General features: G+C 42.5%; 1 protein-coding gene and 1 long non-coding RNA gene across 9 annotated transcripts in view; one reads left to right on the forward strand and one right to left on the reverse strand.

Moving 5' to 3' along the window:
* Positions 1 to 220: 220 nt before the first annotated feature.
* Positions 221 to 11003, reverse strand: LOC143414354 (uncharacterized). Of its 4 annotated transcripts, none has more exons than XR_013094926.1 (4): positions 10738 to 11003; positions 749 to 901; positions 509 to 576; positions 221 to 355 (listed from the first exon to the last, which is right to left on the reverse strand). It is a non-coding gene; the product is annotated as an uncharacterized LOC143414354 (long non-coding RNA). The 4 variants fall into 4 exon arrangements; XR_013094927.1 differs by lacking the exon at positions 10738 to 11003 and adding an exon at positions 4233 to 4278; XR_013094924.1 differs by lacking the exon at positions 10738 to 11003 and adding an exon at positions 1508 to 1586.
* Positions 2487 to 22664, forward strand: part of magixa (MAGI family member, X-linked a) — a 61690-nt gene continuing 41512 nt past the window's right edge. For 3 of the 5 annotated variants that reach the window (XM_014407465.3, XM_014407468.3, XM_014407467.3), the window contains exon 1: positions 2494 to 2892. The gene's annotated coding sequence lies outside the window, so the exon portion shown is untranslated. Of the gene's footprint in view, positions 2893 to 22664 lie in introns of all 5 variants that reach the window. The other 2 variants (XM_014407469.3, XM_023152258.3) reach the window with 2 other exon arrangements.

The following is a 22664-nucleotide window of genomic DNA, read 5'->3' on the forward strand; positions in this document are numbered from 1 at the left end:
GTGGATGACTCGAAAACTGAAGTGGGAGTTCAAAAGCATCATGTTCATAAGTGGGAGTAGAGTAGTGAAGTGATGAGTTTGCAGTGGTAAGGAGATGACAGGAAAACTGTCAATGTGCTGGCTGGTGTATGTTCTTTTACTTTGGTCTTCTGGGTGTCTCTGTCATAAACTATGGTTTGTGTTGGACTCACGACACAGGACTCTGAACAAAAGTTGAATAGGTTTATTTACAAGAAAGTCAGAGACTAGACTTGAGACAGAAAGGGTTTCCAAGTAGCGAAGTTCAAAGCTCCAACAGGTTAATCCAGAGTTTCCTTTCTCCACAACAATCTCTCTCGGATCCACCTCCAGGTTTCTGCAGAGAAGAGAAAGAAATGTAAGCAATGTTAATGGAGTGAAACAGCGCAAACACACATGTTGAAGGAAGCAGTGATAGTGATAGTTCAACAATCAGGCACCAACTCAAGGTCTGACTTGGTCTTTCGTAGCCAGAGAATCAGGTGATTACCAACAGGTGAGTTCATCACTTTCAGGTGTGCAGGACCAAAGTGCAGGAATCCAGAAGAGACCCCGCCCCTGAAACACAAAGGTGTTTTAATTGTTCACAAACATGCTTTCATATACACAGACAGAGAGAGAGAGCATCAAAGAGGAGAGAACGACAGAAAGACGGAGTCAGCAGGGGAAGACTGGAGGACCATGACAGGTGGAGAACGGACAGACTGGGAAACTGAAGAACTGAACACACCTCGAAATAGCTGTCCAGAGATGTGTTGTAGCTGCCCAGCTGAGCCTCTCTGAGAGCGAGGGAGTGTTGAATAGGTCTGAGTCTGCTGAGTCCATTCTCTGGACTGATCATTGTCATAAACCAGGGTGTCGGTTGGAGTCAAGACGCAGGAGTCTGAGGACATTTCAAAGGTCATACAAATACAGACAACGAAGAGAATTAACCATTTACACACTACAGAAATCTAGTTTCCTCGTTTATTGCATCTAGTAGTAAATGTGACGTTTCGAGCGCACTTAATCACGGATGATGGATCACAGTGACCATGACCAGTGACAATATTATCCAATCAGAGACTCACATAGGAGTAATACATGTTGCCTTGGCCTGAGTCAAAAATCAGTACTTAGAAAATAAAAAAGAAACAACAGGAAACAAATAACAAATAACCCAGGAACAAACAGATGGACAGATGTAAAACCTACTCAGCCAGTTAACCACATATCCACTCAGGTGAGCAAGTGACTGATAGAGAGCAGGAGAGGAAGAAAACTGGCAAGAAACAGAACAAAAGAAGAGGAATTACAAAATAAAACACCTCTAATTATAAGCAATAAATCCAGACCCTCATATGCGATACAAGATGGATGGATGAATGGATAAAACATACACAAGGTGTATGTTTTACTAAAGGCAGAGTTTGAAACTATGTGTTGTCCGGTGTTTCTCTGTGTGAGGATCTTTTTTATTTCTCTTTAGCATGAAGACGTATCTACAGACCTGAAGGACATCAGGAACTCTGCAGTCAAAAGTGGAGGAGCAACCTGCAGGAAGCACACCAGAAGAGCCAAGCTTTGAACTGAGGTCCTTACTTAACATTGCTGTGATGAATAAACTTTGTGAAGTATGTGTCACTTTGTGTCAACTTGTGAGTCGTTTTTGTTGTTTTACATCTCTTTGTATCTGTTTCTGTCATCAACATAATCCACAACCATTTATACTCCTAGAGCTGAAACCTTCCACTAAATGCAGAAAAAAGGAAAAGGAGAATTTGAAAAAGGAAACAAAGAGTTTTTCCAAAGTTCACAGCAGTGCATTTCGTTTTCTCCAGCTGTTGTATCTTCCTCTGTAACGTCTCTGAATCTCTGTCCTCCCGTGCTCATATAGCTGAAAATACACACAGAGGCCGATGCTGCGCTGCATGTGGCAGGTTAATAGAGGTGCACGACAAGCAGTTGTGATGTCATTTTTGGCGCGAGCCTCTGTTCGCAAGGACGACAATGGCGAGGATAAACTGCCTGTTAAGCATTTGAACCCTGTGGGCATAGTCGGGCCCCTGCAGTGTTGCACAGAACTATCAGTTTATAGCTATGGCTCACACACACACACACACACACACACACACACACAGAGTCATGTTCCTGTAACCTCAAACCCAGTGTGAGTACTGAAATGTGATGAATTACATAATGAGGTTTTGGTTTTGTCCCCCAGAGGGAGCCGAGTCCCCACAACGTGAGTACGCAAACTGATGTCCTCACAATATCACGAACACAAGAGCACACACACACACACACACACACATTAACAATACACACAGATACTCACACTCGCTGATGTCAGCCTATTGCCCCAACCACACCCCCCACACATCACGCAGACTCCTCCCTCTGAAGGTGGAGCTCCCCCCCACCACCACCACCCCTTACACATTATCATCAGACCCTCTTTCCGCTGTGTGTGAGGAGAGAGAGGGAGGGCGGTAGAGAGACATTAACTTGTCATTGCTTTCACAGTGTAGTAAAAGCCCCATTAAGCTGGTGCTGCTGCTGCTGCTGCACAGTTACCTGCGGGCATCACACACGCACACACACTCAGTCATACAGAAAGACACGTGTACGTTGCGCTCAGTGTTTCTGTGTAACAGTGTGTGTGTGGTCTTCCACCTTTCAGCGCTTTGCATTTTTACCTGCAGTGGAGATCGTGCACACGCCCCCCCCTCTCTCTCTCACTCACTCTCTCTCTCTCGGCGCGCACGCTCCTCGCGCATGCACGCAGCAGCAGCAGCGGCAGCAGCACCGAGGGAGCGATCAATACGCTAAAAGCCCGGAGAGGATTTAAACCGGAGCGGAGAACCGGAGGGGGACTCGGCAGGAATTATGAAGGTAACGGAACAGCAGAGGGGGGTCCCGGTTTGGCTTTTATTTGCTCGGCTCCGGGGCGCGCGCGTGCATGTGTGCGCTCGGCCGTTTTGACCGAGAAACCCGGTTTGTCGGAGCGGTTTCTGTTTTTTTCATTTTGTTCCTCTTGCAGGTACAAACGGCGCTGTCAGCAGATCCACAGCCGACCCATGCAGCCTACTGTCCGGGCTCAGGGGCAGCGGGCTGTCGGTCGCATCCTCCATCAGCACCACGTCTTTATGTGTGTGTGTGTGTGTGTGTGTGTGTGTGTGTGTGTGTGTGTGTGTGTGTGTGTGTGTGGCACCGTGTAAAATCAGAACTGCGAGTGTAAAGTAACAGCTGGTTTGGGATCAGTGTGAGTGGACGGGTGACACTGTGTGTGTGTGTGTGTGTGTTTACATGGTGACAAGCAGCTGGGTCTGCGCTATAGAAGCCGCTCTTTGTCTGCTCTGACCGTTTGTCATGAATGGCAGCAGGAGTAAGAGGAAGAGGTGTATACATACAGGAGGAGAGGGGTACAGTGGGGTGATGAAGAGTACATTAAGGAGGAGGAGGAGGAGTTGTTGTGTAAAACACTCCACACTGCAGAAGGTGTTTTAACCTGAAGCTGATTTACTGCCAAGGATGGAGAGATTAGGAGGAGACCTGAGGGAAAATAACGTTTTGGGTTTTGTTATCATTGTAGTGGAGAGGACAGGGTGTGTTGTCAGGGAGGAGGAGCTGGTTGTAGTATCAGATTGTGGGTGATGGTGTGTTTATGTATGTAATGCGTGGAGTGTTGCTGGATGCTGCAGAGCTGTGAGGATGCTTTTAATCTGAGCTGTTCTGATGAAGAGTGATAAAAGGGGGTAAAGTGGGGGGTGTATCTGGCAGCCAGCTCTAGGACACTCTGCTGAAGGAGCAGCTAAACAGAGAAGCAGTTAAACGTTTCAAACTGCGCAGAATGGAAATGTCTCCACACTGGATAAAACTGCCATCAGTCAGCTCTTTTCCATTTTCAGTGCTCGCGCTCTGGTCCAAGAAGAAAAGTGTGCTCCAGCGTTTTTCTGTGGGGTCACAGTGTGGAGGGCCTGAGGTTTGGTGCTGGAAAATAACAAAACTGGACTTAAATGTAGGGTTAATGGTATTAATGAATCGATCACAGATGCAGATACCAATGCATTTTCATCCACGATCATCATGTGGTGCTTTTTAGGCTGGATTTAAACTTTGCTTTGTAAAATAAAATTAAAGATGTATTCCCGTTGTTGACATAATTTATTTGCGTTGCTTTGATTTCAGCTCAGTGTGAGAGTCTTTACTGTATGTACAGGTGTCTCCCTTACCTGCTTTCACCGTGTTCATTCCTCACAGACACCTGACCCGATGCGACTGAAAGTGAAACAATATTAATCAGGGTTACTCTGCCTGCATCCACCCGTCAATTCAGCCCCTCCCACAGTCCAAAGACATGCATGTTCAGGTTAAGTTTGAGGTGGATGCAGGCGCGAGCATGCATGCGTGATTGTCTCATTATCTGTCTTTGCAATCAGATAATGCATGGTTCATGTGCACAGAGGAAGGCTGAGTGACATTTTCCTACTGAATTTGATTAGTTTGTGTTTTGTGTTGAACTGTTAAGAATGAATGAACAGATCAAACTGACATCCAGTCCAAATATACGGTTGGATCACTTATCCCTACACTTTATCAAACATGCGATTATAGATCAGCTCAAGGTAATGAAAAAACACAAAAATATGGGAAACTAATGAAAATGTCACTCCCAAGCCCGGGTAAATGGACAGGGTGTCGGGAAGCGCATCCGGCATAATATTTAGGCCAAATCAAACATGCGGATCATAAACTTTATAGATCAAAATAAAACAAAATAGTAAAGATAAAGGTTAAAACAAAAGCCCATGTGTGTATATATATATATATATATGTGTGTGTGTGTTAGGGGTGCAACGATACACAAAATTCACGGTTCGGTTCGGTTCGATACTTTGGTGTCACGGTTCGATATTTTTTCGATACAAAAAAAATGTTCATGCCTTTTTAATTTGTCATTTATTAAACTTATAAATATATATTTTAACTCAAAAGTACAGTTTTTAAATTTAATGTTGCTGAAACAAAAGTAATTAAAAAAATAAATCTGATTGAGGAATCACTCATCTTTGGAAAAGAGAGTTTATTACAGAGAAATGGCTCTTCCCAAAATAAAAGCTATACTATACACTTCTTCTGGGCTATATTCTCAGCAGCATATTGTAGCGGGTCAGGGCTGTTCGGGGTTCTGTTTGTACAGTTATGTTTTGTTTATGTTGCCATAGTGACGGGTGACGCCTAGTCCTGTCAGCGTTAATCTCGTTGAAATGACGTTAACGCCACAACACGGCAAATCTCCGTTAACGAGCTACCCCTGCATGGGGCTAGACGGCCAACACGTTAACGAGCTAACTGCGCTAACACACTAGTTCCCACCCATGTAATTGAGCATTGCGTGGCACATCCAACATACTGTTTTACTTTAGTCCTTGACGCGCTTACCTTCAGGGTCATACGTCACATGAAAACCAAAATAAATAAAAGGAGAGCTTAACTTCTGTCTCGCTAGCTTGCCCTGCGCTCTTCCTTCTGGCAATGCTGTCTGTGTTGAACGCTCAGTGGATCTGCGCTCGACAGTGCAGCCTAGGCGGCGTAGTCGAACGCAGATTCACAGAGCGCAGAACGCAGATTCACAGATGTGTATATATATATATATATATATATATATATATATATATATATACATACATACATACACATGGGCTTTTGTTTTAACAGGAGTTCACCCATTCAGATCAGCCAAGCTTAACCCAGCGTACAGATGACAGTTACAGCTGGTGTGATTTTTATTTTACAACTTACACCTCTGGCAGGGCGAGTTTCACTTTTTCCCGTTATGAAGGAAGGTTTATAGCCCAGCAGATCAACATGGCTTTGCTCCAGCCACCGTCACGGAGACAAAGAAATCGGCTTTTATGTCTTACATGAAGTGGAAGTAATTTTGTTTTTGGCACTATGTTGCATTATGCATATCTGATGTTTGTTTTTTGAAATGGGCATGTGAGAATGGATGACTAATAAATGAAGCCGAGCCTGAAAAATAAAAATGAAAAACGTTACTAAAAATAAAGATTATATAGACCCCCCCCTGCCCACCCCCACACCACCCTCCACTACCGTTCGGGGACACTGGCGACCATCTCTGTCCTGTTTGTTTGAGAGCCGAGGTTTTCAAGTGTCTCTTGAAGCATTCTCTCAGCCTCACATGTTTAATTAATGCCTGTTTCTGAAGTCTTTTGCACACATGACGTCACATGGCCGTGTCCAGAGTGTTATTCTAGAACAATGTTCGACATTTGATCTTTTTTAATATGTAGAAAACAGGGGGAACTATTCTGATTCGGATGGAAATGCTGTGTATGGTTTAAACGAGGAAGCTGCCTGTGTAAATCACACATAAGGAAGCAGACATGATGCTCGTTCAGTGCAGCGGACTATTACCTGCTGCTGCTGTTACATTGGTGCAATGGGGACCTGGCAGGTAAAAGAGTCTTTAATGTCCAATCCAACTGCATCAGGCCTTTTTGTTCTCATTTTCACCTCCATCAGATGATGTCTAGAAGACTTCAGGGCTACAGTGCATGTGTGAAAATGGCTTATAGAGCTGGTTCAGGGATTTTTAGCCTCTGAAAAGGACTCTGAAAAGTCTCAGCAGCCTTTTTATATGCACTTTAGTAAAAGACGTGACGTACGTCAGAGGTATATTCCTTTCTAGCCTTCAGGAGCTGATGAGGCTTCTCAATAGGAACACCTGTATCCTCAGTAAACCTTTTCTCAATGTTTTCCTCTGTGCTCGTCTGTTTTTAGAAACACTTGGGAACCATATCTGATGAGAAATTGATCGATTGATTGAGCTAGCATGTGTCGTGCTTCCTGTCTTTCACAGCAGGATGAAGACTGGAGATATTTTCGTGCAGCTCATTATAAACATGGATTTGTGGATTCAAGCTGAAGTTGTTGTCAAGGTTTAAATGTTTGATCTTCATCACTGTGCCTCGGTTTCGACCGGGTCACACACAAATATGTTGATGGACAGGAACCTCTTAATGATGCCACTTAATTAGGAACAACTCTAGACTTTGCCCCAGAGTTCCTGTCTTGCTTTTTAACAATATCAATCTTTTTTTTTAAACTGTTCCTTTTGTTTGTGCTGAGAGGGTGGAGCTGGAGAAACTTGGTGAGAAAGGCAAATCTTTTGCAGTTGCATGAAATTCTCAGAGGCAGAATTTTAAACAGATGCTTGAAACATTTCTCAAAGATTTAGCTCCATGTTGACGTCACAGAATCATGCAGCTGGTGCAGATTTGTGCGCAGCATCTTTTGAAATGGTCTGTTTGACTGAGATCTGGTGACTGTTGAGGCCATCTGAGTCAACTAAACTCATTGTTATGTTCCAGAAACCAGCCCGATGTTGTGTCTGTGCATTTTTTTAAAGAAGCAGCATGGCTTCAGTGTGATAAAATGCAAGAGACCGTCTGCTGCTTCTTTCTCTTAGAGAAATATAAATGCAGCCAAAAATCACAGCTCAGCCGTAGGGGTGGGCGGTATAAACGGTATATGGTAGAAACGATATAAATTTGGCCAACGGTAGAGATTTTGACTATACCGCTCTATCACGATAGCGCATGTTGGTGGTGTCATCATGCTGCACCTGTTTTGGTCGAAAGCATCGCAGCGGCTACAAACAATATCATCTGCAAATTATGCCGGGCGACAATATTAGCGAAGAGATGAAACATTTTTTAGAATATGAGGAAAGCCAAAAACTGCGCTTCCTCCACTTCCTTACCATTGATTCATTAATGTTGAATTCTCTTGCAGCTGCTCTGTTCCCATGTTGTTGCAGTATATTAATGACTAACCTCATATTGTGGATGGATTATCTCAGTTGTTCTCCTGACTGAAGTTTGGTCCATTTACAGCATCCTGCCATGCGATTGCATTTGTTCCTAACCCTCACATTAACTTTTATCGAGTGGAAAAAAGTTGGCTTCATCCTCCAGCTTCACTATGTTTGTTATGCTAATGTAGCTGTGTTGCTAGCGATCACGTAGCACCAGCTAGTCCAACTTCAGTAACCCTACAAACGTCACTGCTGTTTAGTTTTCTGTTTTCATTTATGTTGGAAGTGATAGCAGAGCTGTACGTTTTATTTTTTTCAGAAATCTCTGAGTCAGAACATGCAATATCATTTTTAGGTGGAAACTAGTGAGCTAACTTCCTGCTAACTTCTAACGCCGTTAAATTTAATAAATTCTGTTTTCATGGATGCCTGGATGTTAAACTTAATTGTTACACCTGGTAAAGCAGCAACGCTGATCATTTTATTAAAGATGAAAGAATTTAGACAGTTTTTAACTCTTAGTGATGCTGCAGAGTTCATTTGACTTTGGGACCTGAAGCGGACAGAGTTTTGGGCTCCTGACTACGGTAGCCGTAATGCTCCGACAATCCATCAAGTGGTGCGGCTTCGTACTTTACCAAAGTCGTACTAAAACATTTTTGACAGATTTTTGAGCGCCATGTGCCACATAAAATCAGTTTGAGGTCAGTAAGCACAACCAGAATTCATACATAAGGTGTATCCGATTATAAGGCGCACTGTCAATTTTTGAGAAAATTAAAGGATTTTAAGTGTGCCTTATAGTGCGGAAAATACGGTATACAGAAGAAAAGACTATCGTTACCGCACATGCTTCAAATTATACCGCGATATGGATTTTAGGCCATATCGCTCAGCCCTAGCTCAGCCTGTAACTCATGAGATGGGTGGTTCTGTCAGTGAAAATTAAAAAAAGGTCATGAGGTCCTGGGTTTGAAGCCCCCGACCAGCCGAAGCCCTTCTGTGTGGAGCTTCTGTTCTTTTCATGTCTGCGTGGGTCCTCTCCTTCCCCCTAAATGATTGCCTGTCTCTATGTGATAGTCTGGCAACGTGTCCAGGGTGTACCCTGCCTTTCACGCTATGAAAGCTGGGATAAGCTCCAGCTCCAGCAACCTTGAATTAGATTGGCAGTATGGATGAAGAATGGTTGGAAATTTCAAACAGGCTTTGATTATTGACTCTTCTCGTGAGCATTGAAGCCCGAAAACATCTTTCAGCACAGCTCTGTCAGAAATATGACATTTGTGTTTACAGCAGTTCTGGGTTTTGCTGTTTGAGTGGTTGGTTTGGTTGCAGAGGTTGTTGGTGGTCTTCTGTGCACACTGCTTTGGGACTTGGATGATGGAGTTTTAACTATGGGTGTGAACGCTGCAGTTACATAATGGCATTGATGTACATGGAGGAAGGCTGAGTGACATTTTTCTGCTGAATTTGATTAGTGTGTGTTTTTTCTACCCTGGTCTTGTCTTTGCACTAGTGCACAGAAATATGATTCTATAGACTCGCTGCACTGGTGCTGTATAGTGATATAAAATAAAAAGGAGAAAACACTCTCAGAACTAAATTGAATTCTCTGTTGTGCATGTCATCAGTTTTCTCCCATGCATAGCTCTATACGGCTTATTTTATTTATTTTATTGATCGTCAGTCATCTGCATCACAGGTGTTGCTGTACTTTCAATCTTGTACTGAGTTGCAGAAGTCTTTGGTTGCTGCAGTTTCAAATATTAAATACAGATTATTACTTTTCTTTATTACTTTCCCATAAGTATAGAATATGTAACTTATTATGTAAACTTTGTACAACAAATAATGTGTTTTACATATTTTTTTTCAGAAGGGTTCATCACTCTGTTTCTCAGTTTTCCCTCTTGCACCATGAAGGTCAGTCACAGAATTCCATTGTACTCTGTGCAATGCCAATAAAGGTTCGTTCATTCATATGTTAATGACTCAAGTGTCTGCCTCACCTGAAGTCATTAAACTTTCCTCCAAAAGTATTAAAAGAGGAATGTAAAATGAGGTAGTGGGGTTAAGAGAGAACAGCTTTATGAAGCCAGCAGAGAAGAGTGTTTGAAGTGTGTGAGGTGAGAGCAGGCAAGGTGTTGCCCTCGGGTTAATATTTATCCAGGGCTCCAGCAGGTGACAGATTACTGAACTCATGAACAAACGTAGCAGAAATGCAACAGAACAACAGAGCCGAGTCAACACAGAAAACGACCGAGCAAACAGAGGAGTGGACCGAAGAGCAGTGCCGGCTGTGTTCACAGGATGAAATATTAACACGATTACGATCATCACAGTCCTAATGAGTCCGGAGGCTCGACGAGTCTGAGGCTCAAACTTTCATCGTACCAGAGAGCTAAACAGCTGAACGGATAATAAATGTCGAGGAAGCTTCGCTGCACAGTTTCATTTCACAGCGTGCAGATTAAAGCTGCGGCGGGCAGAAATCTGGAAACACCAGTGAGTCAGTGCAGGGGTTTGATGTATTGCATACTGCAGCCCAGTGCTTAGGAATGGGTATTGATAAGATTTTCACGATTCCGATTCCATTTTCGATTCTGTTTAACGATTCGATTCTCTTATCGATTCTTTTTAAAAAGGAGAACACTAAGGTCGATTAGCTTAGAACTTTGTTTTATATCTTCTCTTTGAACAAGATAGAAATTTAGGAGTAACATGGCCTTACAAACCCAACAGTGAGATCTTAAGAGATCCACAGCCTACGGATGTAAAATAATAAAATAAATATTCTTCTGTAGCAATAACAAAGTATAACATAAATTATTCTGTAGCAATTACACAAGAATATCCAGTAATGTCCCTGCCTACAATTAAACACATTCACTTACTGAAAATCGGGGCATCTGCTGCGGCAAATGGGTGCAAGCCTTTGACCACAAACTGAGTCACTGCTCGGTGACATTCGTCTATCCTGGCCTGAAAGGAGACGCTACCGGTAGACTGCAGCGAGAACTGCCAGCGTCTGAGCTAGCCAGAGTCTGTCTGTCTGTCCCATCATGGTCACCTAAATGCACAGTAATGGCAGGTTTTGTAATAAGGCAGATCGCGCTAACATAATATGCACTGTTAGTTGATTATTTACCTGCCGCATTAACGGGAGACGACGTGCAAACGTTACCGCTGCTGCTGGGTTGAGTTTCACGAGTCTGGAGCGGAATTAAAAACACGACATTCATTTAGGTCATCGTGTGTTTTGTGAGCAAATGCTTTTGCATATTCGTAGTGTTTCCTCCCTTAAATGAAGTATCTACTTTGCAAATACTGCAAGTTTCCCTGTTGTCATCCGTTCTCGTAAAGTATGACCAAACTTTTTAGCGTTTGAGCCGCTTAGGCGCCGTGTTTCCTGCCAGGTAAATGACGCTCCGCAACGTGGTGACGTCATTCGGGGCGACTGGAATCAATAAGGGAATCGTTTGCAAAAAGTGGCAAACTATTCCAAGGAATTGAAAGAGTGGGAACCGGTTTTCAACAAGAACCGGGTTTCGATACCCATCCCTACCAGTGCTACTGTAAAGTTAGCAGCTTAGCTTTCCAGCTGAAGAACAGCATGCTGAGAATATTATTGCCATACTTGTTCAGAATGTATACAACATGAATGCAGACACTGTGGTTTTGAACATCATCTGTTTAGAACCACGACTCGAAACAAGGGTGGAGAGTAGTGAGGTTATCCGCTAATGTTAGCAAAGCTCAGTTAGCAAGATGCATCCATCTATCTGCTAATGGATAAACAACAGATTAATAAGCCAGCTAAACACAACATTGTAACACAACAACCGTTGAGATTTCTCATGTGATGTCATGTGTACATTACTTAAAAGTTGTTTGCCATATTGGATGTGGATACAACCACTGGTTGCTAGCAAAAATGGGTATTCACCAAATGGTTGGCAGTGGTTCCTTGAGGTTGCTCGGTGAAAGAAGTTGCAAAGAAGCCAAAAATCTCCTAGTGATTGCTTTGGTTGCCTGTTGTTTTTCCATGTTTGTCTGAAAGTACTTAACAAGTACCAGAGTAGGAGTAAGAAAAAGTGTAACCCAAAGTGGAAATGGCGAGGATTCACCTTCAAATTAAAAGCCGACAGCCAACATGTTTCATAAGGCACAACTTTTACCTTGAAGGAAACGGTCTCTGTGTCCAGTTTGTGTTTCACTTTTTACAGCTCACTACTGCTCAGAGTAGCTGGACAGTGTTTGTGGACATGTCCATCATTTCTATTCAAACTAAGACCACAGAGGTTTCTGCCAGCTGACTGGGGGAATACGCATTTTCCCCTAGCGACAGGTGGCTGCCAGATGGTCACTGGCCAGTCTCTGAGCTTGTGTAACTGGGGCTTTATTCACTTGATCTTACATTGTCACTATGATTGGGACACGTCCAAAATGGCAGCCAAGTAAAAGTCACATGATGAGTCACATGTTCATAAAACCTCATTGTACAATATGTAGCCCTAATAAAAGTGTAGCCCACCAGGATTCCTGCACTTAGTTTCACGATAGCTGTTCATCAGTGACTGTCCACTCAGTCTGTTGTCAGTCATTGTCGTCTTCTTCACAAATCTGATTTCTATGTTCCCGGCTTCGTATCCGATTGGCTGAATCCGTCCCGAGACTTCGCTGCGTTACAAACTCTGACTTGTTTGTTTTACAGAAAAGCAAAATAATTAAAAGATGTTTTTGTTTGCTTTTAGTCACTTGCCAGCTTCTTGTTTGCTTGTTTACAGAAAAAATAAACAAAACCCAACATCTCCAGACTGCTGATTAAGCACCCAAAATGTTAACTTGAAAATGAGTTTAACAGCAATTATCCTTCTGCAAATGTGTTTGGATCACAGCATGAGATGATTCAGACACAGCGCAGATCAAACACATTAGCCAAAGAAAAAAATCCTAAGATCCAAGATCTGCTGTTAACTATTGCAAAGACTGAATTTTCAAAACAGTGTTAAAAAATCTGTACCTACAAGATTATGCCTGATGGCGCCAATGGTATTGTTTGTCAGGTAGTTACATTCAAATGGCTCCAAAGCACGCCAACATCATGAACATCATCAACAGGTTCATGTGTCAGCAAACCTCAAAGCAGCCATGCTCCTATTTTTAATCCTTACCAGAATTCACATGGCTGAAATACATTAAAAATATAACAGCACAGCTATTATGAGTGAGAAAGTATCTGTAGAGCCATTTTTCTTCTTGGACCATTAAAAAGCATTTTAGGTTTTAATTAAAAAGCATTAAAATGCTCTTTATTGCTTTAATGTAGGAATCTGACTGGATTAATTGAAGTGGCCATCAGAGGAACTGCAGTCACTTCCCTGGAGGTTGCTACTTGGTCCATCATCCTTTCGTTGCCACGTTTTTCAGTGTTGGGCAGTTGTTGCCACTGTTTAGAGACCACCTTTAGGTGCTGGATTTTTCACCATTAACAAGGCTCCCAGCCATCCGGGGGAGGTTAACAGCCAAGAGACCTGTAATCGGCTAAAGTCTACTCGACTCAAGTGTTGAACACAGCAGCTAAATTCTCATGAAATTTATATCACGATGTAGATAGAATACATTTTGCTAGATACTTGGATGCCACTAAAATACCATCAGCAATGCCGAATATAATTCAGCACAGAGTATGAGGTGTGGCCAAAAACTTCAGCTACCGTGCCTGTAAAAAGCAAAAAGCCGTACTTGATTTAAATTTGGCTGCCCTTCCCTCTAAGGTCATCTGCAGCGCTCCCAGCACTTCTGTTATGTTTGGATCAGTCTGTGAAAGTCAGCATAACATAAATAAGGATGGGTGTTTTTTTGAGCTACTCTAGTGGAGTCTCAGAATAAAAATATAGAACTGTAAGTGATCAGAACGGGTCTTCTTCAAATTACCAGTGCATCAGTTTTAACAGCAGCGTGCCTCTATAGGTCTATAAGTGCACATGCTACTAACTATTCTTTTTTTTTAGTAAAAATTAAGTGTGATTGACAATGTAAGGACAACATGTTACATCAGGTTAGTAAAGGTCTGGAAATTCCTGCACACTTCAGAGTCTCAGCTTTAATTTGAGACCACTGAGGAGCTGTGAACATTTTTATATGAGCGTAAATGTAATTGATCAAATGAACATAATTATAAATAGCGAATCCTTTGCAGGCAATGACTCCCAGAAGTCTTTAACCTATCATGCAACAGCGTTGCCTTGCTAGTGATGATTTGTGCATGCTGCACTGCTGCTGTCGTCAGGTATTTGTGGCTCTTTGAACATTTTTTGTCAGTGAAACTAATAAAGGAGGAAAAACAAACACGTTTTCAGACGTCTCTGAATCAAAGCGTCTGCCAGATGAGCAGCACTCTCCAGAGTCCCTGTCACTTCAGTGTTGGGATCCGTCTAATCTCTGCACAGCTCCTGCCTTTTTCCTGGAGTCTGAGCTGATGGTTCTGATTGATAGGTCTGAGCTCTGCTGGTTTCTGTTTCAGAATAATCAGCTGTGTTTTCTGGAAACAGTGAGGTGGCTGTGAGTTTCAGCAGCAGCAGCAGCAGCGTCTCTGCAGTCTGACTCAGCCCATCTGATCCAACTCCAGCTGATCACTGCGAACAATCAGCTGATTTCATGGATGTTTCTTCTTCTGGTTTTAGATTTTACAATTTTTGCTTCTGGAAGGATGAGGAGCTGTTACCCGATCAGAGCTCTTAGTCAGCATTCATGGTCATCATCCTGTGGAGAGTAGCTGCTACTTCCTTTAACCTGTTGGAGAGGCGGCGTTTGAGTAGGTAGATTCACGTTGGCTGTCTCCACAGCGATGGCCCTCTTATGACATCATCCAAAAGGCCGTCCTGTCTTCCATGATGTCATCAGTAGCTACAGATCCAGAGCGACAGCTGCTGTCAGAGCTGCTCAGCGTCACAGCGCGGGAGCTAGCAAACATTCATGCTCCCCGGCGTGCAGCGACCTCTGACCTCTTCCCTGCTGGCTGGATGCAGAAACACATCGCTCTGAATGTTTGCATTCAGTGCAGCTTTAACAGAAACTGTTCTGCTCTCGGCTATTAATTAACTGATTCACGCTGTGAAATCTGATGAGACAGTGTAGCTGTCAGTTTGTTAGAGGTCCAAACGCCCCCAGGTCACTACAAACTATTCTCATACATGAACAGGAACACTGCATTTCTTAAAATCTGTCAAAATGAAAGGTTTTCCTTTGTTCGGGATGGCCTGAATACTATTTTCATGTTTTGTTGTATTAACCAATGCAGAGCCACAGGATGTAGGGTTCAGTTGTGTGTCCTTACTGCAGAAGGGTTCTGGGTTCAGACTTGTTGGTCAGTTGGTGGCTTTTGAGTTTGTATGTTCTCAGACAGACATGCTGTTAGGTTAATTGGTGCTTGCTTGTTTTTCTCTTTTCTTCCTGAATGCTGTGCTCTCTGCTGGGTGTGACAGGAACTGCATTGCAGCCGTTTTAGCCACAGTTTGTGGTCAGATTGACTGCAACACCTGTCCTCAATCCTCACCTGCCCTTTATTTACAGTTGGTACCATTAAAGGGGCGGGAGCTTAAACAGCTGTTTGGGACATCGGGTGAACTGAAAGGGTCCAGTTTAAGATGAATGAGAATTTGAACTGTGAATCATGCAGAACAACTCGAGAAGAGCCCTGGACTAAAAACACAAAGCTGGAAAGCAGCAGAATCGGTCCCCTTTAGGACTGACATAAGCACAGCAGAGAGCTGCTGGTGAAGCTGATGTGCTTGCATGTTACCATGGTTACACAGACACAGCTCATGAACAGAAAGTGGATTTTATTTTCTCTCCCTATATTTGAGAAGTGGCCATTATCAGAAACACTGCATAGCAGAGCTTTTGTTCTCCAACACGTGATGCAATAAGAAAAGCTTGAGTCCTACTGAGGTCAAACCAGAGTTTGTGCCTGTGTGACGTTTCTGAGTTTTCTCTCATGGTCCAAATAACTTGTTTAGGTCAACTGGTAATTGTAAATTAGTCGTGGGTGTGGGTGAAGGTGGCAGGGTCTCTTTCTATTAGACATGTTAGTCTACCCTGTGACTCTGAGTTGGATAAACTGTTAACAAAATGGATAAAAGGATGGATGGATGGTGCTTTACAGCTTACAGACTGCTGAACATCCATCTATCCATCCATTTTTTACTTTTTATTTGGGGACAGCAGCCCAGACCTCCCCATCCCTTTGCAACATGTCCAGCTCTACTGGCGGGACTCCGAGGCAAATCCAAGCCAGCCGAGAGGTATAATCTCTCCAGCGTGTCCCGAGTCCACCGCTTGTTCTCTCCGCCCAGTTGGACATTCCTCAAACACCTCACGCCCAGTAGGTATCCTGCTGTGACTTACTCCCCATATGAGGAAGGATGCTCATTTCCAATGCTTTTAACTGCAGTCTCATTCTTTTGGTCACCATTCAGCACTCGTGAGCAAAGGTGGGGTTTAGGATCTTTAGCTTTGTTATGAGGAAATTGTATCTTTAGAAAACTGTTTTTTTCCCTGATGAACTTATGTGAAAACACCAGGTGACACTAAGAACTAAAGGGTTAATTAGTGAACCGATACAATTTAATGCCATTATTATTGCAAGTTTAAATGAGATAAGAAGGGAACAATAATGTTAATTATGGTTTGGGATTTTGAATTTGCATTGAAAAAAAGCAGCTGCAATAATTTTAGAACTTCATTTCATCCTGTTATTGTGGGATAATGGGATAATTTTCCCTATTTGTTGTGAGAACAACGTTTTTTTTGTCTGGTTGATTCCGATTATCAGAAAACAGCTGAGATAATGAGATGATTAACTTATCTGAAGCTCACAGGCTGATATAAAATGACAGTAATAACAGCTGTTTTCTAATTCTCCCCAAATCTGGGAGCAGAATGTGGATTTATTTAGTCAGGCTACATAAAAACACCAGCGAGAGGAGGGAAATACGAGCAGAGCTTGCTCCAGCAGCCCAGCGACTTTAACTCTGAGTCTGCTGACTAACTGCTCGCTCTGCACTTTGAAGAAGAGTCTCATTCAGTGCTTCTATAACTCCAACCCGTTTCCTAGAAGAACTACAGAGCTTTGATGTTAAAGACTACAACTCCCAGTGGAGTGAAAGATTCTGAGTTATGAATGATGTGTTTGAGATGAGAGTGGAGAGACCTGAGAAAACGGCTTTCATCTCAAGCGGAGTCGTCTGTTGCTGATAAGTCGTCCCCACTGAGACACATCACTGCGCCGGAGAAGGCGACGCAAAAAGAAGAAGAAGAAAACGCTGTGAAACTCACAGGAAGCCTACACAGTGTTGCGAAATCAATCAATGTAGAGCAGTGAGACAAACCACGGAGGCCCCAGAGAAGTGCAATCAAACGATGAGTTTATTAACACACAGGAGAAAACATCAGCCTATGTCTTCTGACAAAAATACATGTTGTGGACACTTATAAAGCAGTGGGGTACACGCCCCCCCATGGCGTCAATTACAGATTAAAATAGGTTCCAGACATTAGTCACAGTTAATGGTACATCTTTAATGCCTATAAACAGACATAGAACTTCTCTTTTCTATAACACCTTCCATACAAGGTAATAAACTTCAAGCCCTCAGGGTCTCTGGGGCTAATTATTGACTCTGGTCATCTGTTGCCAAGTAGACTAAAATATAGTGAGACACCAAATGAGTTAAGGCCGCAGGCCTGACACATTCCTAGATTATATGTGTTATATGTATTGTAAGCATGCATTGCAGTTATCCTTCTATGTTCTAGTTTCCCTCAGCATGTATCACCTGGACAGTCACGCCAGTGAAGCTTAAGACCCTTAATGAACCGAACATCAACTCGAAATAAGCGCAGATATGCAATGTGTATGAAATACTTCTGTTAACATAGTGGAAGGATCCTCAAATGAACATCTTCAATAAACAACTTTAATGCAATATCAATACTGTGAGAAATATTATTAGATGAAATAATGCTGTAAAGAATGTTATCAATGCAATTATAATTATGCAGATTATATGGCAGCAATAAAAGAATTTCTGTATCTCCACATTCCCTCTTTTGACATTCCAAAAAGGAATGTCACCACACCTCGGGTTGTATCACTCCTCGGCCCACATTCTGGCTTCCAAGTTCATCAAGTAGATTGAATCCACCCGTCCAGGGTCCGCAGCCCTAGCCATTATCTTTACCAACAATCCTTTGACACAGGGAATGATACAACAACCACAGGTGAGCAGTATCCCTAAAAGTGTAGCGAATGAAAACATTGCTGACATAGCCAAACCTTTCCACCGTCCAAACATGGATACCATCCAGCTCTCCAGCGGGTTTTTGATACCTGAGTGCTCATGCATGGTTCTAGACAGAGTTTTCAGACCCTCCAGAGCTCGGGTTACTGAGCCATCTGGGGCAGTATTATTGGGGATAAAGGTGCAGCACATGTCTCCGAACATAGCACAGACGCCCCCTTTCTCCGCCAACAACATGTCAAGGGCCATTCGATTTTGCACTCCCATCAGCGAGGTCGGACCCAGCTGTTCCGCAAACCCCTCCATGCCGTCTCTGGTTAGGTTAGAGAGTCACAGCAAATTATAGTGAACATAATTTATACGATCAACATTCTTGTTTGGAGTTACCCATAGGAATATACTTTCAAATCCTGAAGCAACTTGGTCTGCTAGTTTATACTCATTTGGAACTCCCCTGGGCACCCCTATGGAGTCAATCCAGGTGGGTGAGTTGAATATAGGGTTGTAAACATGCGTCTCCCGGGTCCCTCTTTTTGCCAAAATGTGTCTCTTACGTCTGGCAGCTAAAGTGCGTGTGTTAGATTGTGGTATGGCTTTTACCTGATTTCCAATGAGTATGAGTGGAGCTCCCAGCCGCACCATCGCACATGTCCCTATGCTTCCCAGAGGAACCTGAACCAAAAGAGTGCTCTGCCCACAATAATAATACAACCCACTTCTTGCCCATGTTCCAATCAATGTACTTGGGTCACTTACATTATTGGTGGTTCTTCCTGTGTGCGTGACAGCACACCAACTTGGGTCGATATCTCCCACCTTGTATTTTACCTTATCTGTAGAGAACTTAAAACATGTATAATTATCTTGTTTTGGCATAAATGGTCCCACTGTTGCCTGTTTTGAAATGGGAGGGAAAAGTCTGGACAACAGAGTACAGTTGCCAGTACTCACTGCACCTTTAGCTCTCAAAAGTGATGCCAGGAGAAATCTCACCCTGATTTCCTATAAGAAATGCTTCAAAGCCCACCATGAAGTTATTTCATGTCAAGGAGCATCTAGTCTCCAAGTCTGAACACGGAGCTGGAACGGTTCGATTTTTTTGAGAAACCAGCAGCGTTTGTTGGTGTCTCTGATGAGGGCCACAATTAAGATAGTGAAACACTAACATTGTTCTCCATGCCTCTTGGAGGTGGATGAGGTTGCACCAAAAACGTCTGCTCTTTTTCCTTATTTTTCAGGTTAATGGCTATTCATAGCCATTACTGCTAGTTTTTCAGGACATGAGGGGCATTAACCTCCTACGACCTGGCGTCCACATATGTGAACATCATATTTTGGGTTGTCTTGACCAAAATACCTAATTTTACTCTACAAGGGCCTGATATCGACTTACGAGGACATTATACTGCCACTGTTCTATCAAAATTTAAAATGAATGTCCTCATATGTTGATCTCATTTTTCTCAGAAACAAAAATTAGGTAAAAATAAAAATCTGGTAATTCTTTGTTTTTACATTCATCAGGTCCCAATCAGCCCATATAGCAAAGAAAAATAAAAAATGCATGCCATGAAAGAGTTCAGGTCTTAGGAGGTTAAAATGGAATTTCTGGGAAACCCTCGGAGTTCAGCCACTGGGCCTTAGAGCAGGGGTGGGGAACTCCAGGCCTCATGTTCTGGTGTCCTGCAGGTTTCAGATGTGTTCTTGGTCCAACAGCTCATATAAATGGCTAAATGACCTCCTCAGCATGTCTTGAAGTTCTCCAGAGGCCTGGTAATGAACTCATCATTTGATTCAGGTGTGTTGGCCCAGGGTGAGATCTAAAACCTTCATGACACCAGCCCTCGAGGCCTGGAGTTCCCTGCTTTAGAGGGCTGGATCCATTTATGTAACTTCTGAGGCCTCAGTCTCACAGGCCTTGAGCCTGCTGTGACTCCCTGTCAATGCCAACAACTCACCAAGTGAAAGTGAAACCTGAAAAAGTGCAGCACAAACTAGAAAGGGTGAATGTTCACCTGGTAGTGCGTTACCGAAACATTTTAAAAGTTGCAACTTTTACTTGTTAAACTTACCGTAAGTTTCTCCATTTCTGGTTTGCGGCACACTTCACAGTTTCACAACCAATCAGCAAGTAGTTACCAAGTGGTTTTCAGACAAGTCAGACATTTTCCATGCAGACTGTGGGTGATGCTGGAAATCTGCCAGCAGCCAAAACAATCATAAGAAGTGTTTTGGTGCAGCACTACAAAGAGGTGTGCCTAATTTCACATAACAACCATTCACTGAATGGTTGTTTGGGACGTTGCCAACTGGTCTCTAGGCCTGCGCGGCCATATCTGTGTTACGGAGATCTTGGGGCCTGTTCCAGCTAACACAGGTCAAAAGGTCACTTTAATAAAGGTTTGTAAAGCTTTTTAGAACAGCTTCAGTGTCACTAAGGGTTTGTTTTTGTTTCCGGCACAGGAAAATTTAGATTTCACAGCCTGTAAACAGCTGCTTACTGCTGGGAATCTGTGAGATCTGCAGGCTATCGTACATTTTTGTTCATACAAGTGTAATTATGCATAAATTCACAGGGATGTTCCAATTTTGGGGCCACGAGTATGGGCAGAAATCTGTGCCATCAGAAACTGAATTTGAATAAGTTAAATTTGAATTTGAATTGCTCAGATTGAATCTGAATTGTAACTTGAATAAATGCTTTTGAAAACTGAATTTGAATTAGTCTAATTTGAAATTGAATTTATGGTTTGAAAATGATCATCACTAAATTGAAATTGTATTTTATATTTTGAAAATGAATTGATTTGCTTTGAAACTGCATTTTATCCTTTAAAAATTCAGCTCTCGAATAATTTCAGTTTCACTTCTCACCATTCAGTTTCAGTTCTACAATTCAATTTCAGTTCCAAAATTCAGTTTTTTGGAACTTACATCCGGTTCCGGTTCAAGCGCAGATTAATAGAACTACGTTTTACTAGCGGACCGAAAGTGTTACTGATGGGAATCTACGGCGTCTTGAGCTGAATTAAGACTTCAGAAGTCATTCGTCATGTCGAATGACCAGCGGATAAACTCTCAGGTTGGTAATAAATGTATTACATGTATAAGAACATGTGTCATGTTAACAAATGATAGCCGTAAGGTAACTTTTATGCTTATTGTAGCTGTTAGCTAAAAACGCTAATTTAGCGTACTTTGCCCTGGATTCAGCTTTGACAAACAAATATGATCGACTGTTTCTAGTAGAATTCCAAAGTTGTCATCTTGTCCCCTCTCAGAGTACCCCCTCTGTATGCTTGCAGAGACCCCTACAGTAGGGAAACATGCAAAACGGTGCCCAAACCTTTGTGTTTTAGCTTTATTTATGTCTTACACAGCATCCCAACTCTTTAGCTAACTTAATAACTTTAGCTAACTTAATAACTTTAGCTAAGGAGGAGGCTTTTTTAAAAAAAAAAAAAAACAAAACTCTATGCTATTGTTTGTAACTAAAGAAGCACTTTCAGAGTTTGATAATGAAAAACAGTGCTGTCTCTTTCTCCTTCTACCTGTTGGCGACAGATGAGAGAGTTGAACTGCTGAGTGCTCCTGCAAAAGAATCTTTCTTTTCTCTGAAGAAGGTCCTGCTGAATTCAAACATGGCTTTGTAAGAACAGTATTGAATGAATTCAATTATTTTTGGAGCCAAAGAGTGTGCAGATATTTCCTGTTTTGCACAAATGCTGTGGATCTATTTGAGCTGACACATTTTTAACTGGAGGTGATTTTTTTCCCGAGACATTTCTTCTCCTGTTTGAATATTAGGACTGTTTTTCACTGTCATGGCTAGTTTTAAAGTGCAGAGCCAGAAGATCTCCAGCCTCATTAGAGACACTGAAATGTCAGTCAGCATCTACACGCACGCACGCACGCATGCACGCACACACACACACACATGCACACACAGACAGGATGAAAATGGGTTACATACAGTTAGACACAAAGAAAAGGAAACGAGGCCACAGCGAAGCGAGCATCCTCACATCCCTGCACTTCAAGGATCTCAGTGAGTGACTGACATACATATGACCTGCTGAATATTAATCCACTCACACAGAACATCACACTCCGAAACTGCAGGCAGAGGACAGCAGAAGGAATTAAGGATCAAATTAGTAATTTGTTCTCTCAAATGAGTTCCTTCACCACCAACCTCCACACATCCTCGTTCAGCTCGCACGGAGACAGCGGGCTTTTCGACACACGAGCCGCTTTAAGCATAGGAAGCCTACACAGCTGCATATGACTCTGACCATGCTTCAGTTATCAACATGATATTAAACTGACTTGAAGGAACAAATGCAATAAAATTAATAATCAAACTGATTAATAATTCATGACTGCTTATTAGTTAGTTTCATTGCTGATTGCCAATTCCAATGCCACCCACTCTCCTTCTCACAACACCTACACTTGACCGTTGAGAAAAAGAAGACAAAATCAAATATCTGTGATTATTTTGCTATAAAGTGGAA

The sequence above is a fragment of the Maylandia zebra genome, linkage group LG20 (assembly GCF_041146795.1).
Source record: "Maylandia zebra isolate NMK-2024a linkage group LG20, Mzebra_GT3a, whole genome shotgun sequence".
Taxonomy (NCBI): domain Eukaryota; kingdom Metazoa; phylum Chordata; class Actinopteri; order Cichliformes; family Cichlidae; genus Maylandia; species Maylandia zebra.